General features: G+C 43.4%; 1 long non-coding RNA gene across 1 annotated transcript; it reads right to left on the bottom strand.

The window, feature by feature from the left end:
* Positions 1-937: 937 nt before the first annotated feature.
* On the bottom strand, positions 938-1,890 carry LOC119359016. Its single transcript, XR_005172355.1, has 2 exons — positions 1,715-1,890; positions 938-1,247 (listed from the first exon to the last, which is right to left on the bottom strand). It is a non-coding gene; the product is annotated as an uncharacterized LOC119359016 (long non-coding RNA).
* Positions 1,891-2,755: the final 865 nt, after the last annotated feature.

Genomic DNA, 2,755 nt, shown 5'->3' with positions numbered 1-2,755 from the left:
GTAATGCTGGAATTGTAGATATAAGTTTACGAATTATTAATTTCCCAGATGCATAGCCGTTACATCTCTGTATACATATCCATGCATGAGTATTTGTTTCTTGCCCGTGAAAAATATCATTTATTCCCCTTCTTCAAAATTTCCTAATGGACAGAAACATCAAAGATTGACCCGCTGCGTTGATTAGTCACAGCGATGAGATCTATGGACAAATGTGGACGCACTCTTCCTGCGTTGGCCAGCAAGGTAGACCCGGCAATGTTGCACAACAGAACTCGACGTTCTCAGGGCGGTGCCTCCTCCCTATGCACATTTTTGGGAACGGGGTGTTGTCTTTTCCTATGGCATAGCCATCCGGAATACGAGGGCCACCTGATCTTCCGATCTCACCATCTGCATGGGCAGAGAGTGCATCACATGCATGCACATACATCAGACGGCGTGCGCCAAAAACAATATGGGCGTGTTTGGTTGCCTGGGTGCATCTAGCATGCATTGCATGAAGCAGCTTGGTTGGGTTGGTCTGGTTGAGCTGATGCAAAAATGAGTTGAGATGTGTGTTTGGTGCACTGCATGAGATAAGCCAGGCTCAGCTCAGATTTCGTTTGGTATCTTGCATCTGTGGTTGTATGGGAGAAGCAGGATACAACATATGTTGTTTAGTAGGTTGTATGATGTGGAATTTGACTCTATGGTGCTTGTACATGTATGTAAAATAATTGAAAGATAATTTCGATGACGTGCACTGCGACTTAGACATCTTTGCTGATTGAAGTAAGAATATATTTTCAAATGTCTTATATAATTTGGTGACCATGTCTTCAAAATGGCAGAGATGACTCAAGCAAGAAAAACAAAATTTCAGCAGCATCTTGGTTGTTTTTATAAGTATATCAACAGTTTTTATACACATAAGCAGTTTATGGTACAAAATAGCTAGAGAAATGCATCAGGATAATAGAGAGTGCAGATAAATCAAGTATCCAGTCCAAGTACATCTTAAGAGTTCACATATTATGGAGTCACGAATCCATATGGTCCATCTTACAGTCCAACACATACTAGAGTTCACATATTAGATAGCCAAAAATCCATTGTAAACCTTGAAGCTTCAGCGTATCTCGGGTCTTGCCGATGTCATCCATCTATATTAATGCATCACTGATTTATAAACCTAGACCCCCCGTCAACAACAATTTTAGAGCCACAAGCTTCAGTGTATCTCGGGTCTTGCCATTGTCGTCTATCTATATAAATTCAGCACAGATTTATAAATTAATAAAGCCATGAGCACTGATAATATTGACATCATTTGCATTGTCAAAACATAATAAAATATATGCACAAATTAGCAAAGTATTGGGAACAGATCGCACAGATCCATGATAATCACAAAAATTACTAGCCCAATAACTCACATAGATGCATGCCAATCACACATATCCATAGGAGGGAAGGAGGTTCAGGACAGAGCATGTGCATGTGCATGGCGGCTGTGGGCATGAGTGTGCGTGTGGGGCAGTGGTGCTCGCAGCTCTACACAGGAGCGAGGGGAGCAGCTCCAATGGCCACGGCGGCCATGGCCGGGAGCTCGGCTTCGACTGCCGGCTCACATCCGCATCGGAGGAGCAGCAGCGCAAGGGCAGAGAGAGGTGAGAGGGGTCCGAGGGGGATGGGGAGAGATGGAAGAGGGATGGGAGGAGGAGGGTTCAACCTCTGCGTGGTGAGGATGCGCGCCGGCGACGTACTCGCGAGGCGACGGGGCGGCGAGATCTGTTCGCAGGAGAGGAGAGGGGTGAGGAGAGCGGCGCGACTGCGGGTGTGAATCGACCGGGAGTGAAATGCTATCCTCTTCGCTCGCGTGGGTGCGGGCGTGGGTGCACGAGCGGCTGCAGGCTCGCAGCTACGGGAACTCCTACGTGACGCATTCTGCGTCAACTAGGTGCGGCTTCGCACAGGAGCAGCTGACTGGCGGGCTTTGTGGGCCGCGAGGCGCGCGTTTCCCTGGTTTTGAACTGTTTCTACCGCTTCGTTGATTCTGCTTCGTGAAGTTGTTTCACTGATTGTCGTTCCTGCTGTTTTCCATTGTTTCTTCTGTTTTCCTTGTATAAACTAAACAATGGTACAGTTTCAACTGTTTCCCAAAGAAACATGAAAGACAAAAACCTTGAATTTACTAAACAATGGTTGTAGGTTCCATTTTTATGAAACCAGGTGCTGTTCCTATTGATTCAACTAGTTTTTAATTACAAAAAAACATGAAATTTCATTTTACATTTATTACAAAGTGGTACTTCTAAAACTGTCATAAAAGTGGTAAGCTTACATCTTGATGAAATTGAGTGATGATAGTATCACCAAGGCGTCATGAAAGACAAAAAAAATGTACATGTCTTACTGCTCGTTTTCATAACTTCTTTCAGCTGTTTTCGGACATTGTTTACAGTTGAAGGTCTTGGAAAAAACTATCACTAGATCAGCAAGAGAAAAAAAAGATAGCTCTATCGGTAAGGAAACATTTTTCCCATGGAAGTATTCCTTTGAGTTGAATCTTGCAGTGCACTTCCCTTGAAGGTGACAGTATTAACGAGACCCTTGAGAATAGAAAGAATAATTAGAAGAAACATATACACGATTAGAAGAAATTAATTTCACTGTTCAGTATGAAAGAACAGGCTCTAAGAAAATAACATCTCTTTTGTTTCCATAGGAGAGAAAAAAATAGAGAACTTACATGTCTCTGCAGGAAAAAAGT

This window comes from Triticum dicoccoides, chromosome 2A (genome assembly GCF_002162155.2).
Source record: "Triticum dicoccoides isolate Atlit2015 ecotype Zavitan chromosome 2A, WEW_v2.0, whole genome shotgun sequence".
NCBI classification, from domain to species: Eukaryota; Viridiplantae; Streptophyta; class Magnoliopsida; order Poales; family Poaceae; genus Triticum; species Triticum dicoccoides.
This window is presented reverse-complemented; position numbering and strand designations above follow the sequence as displayed.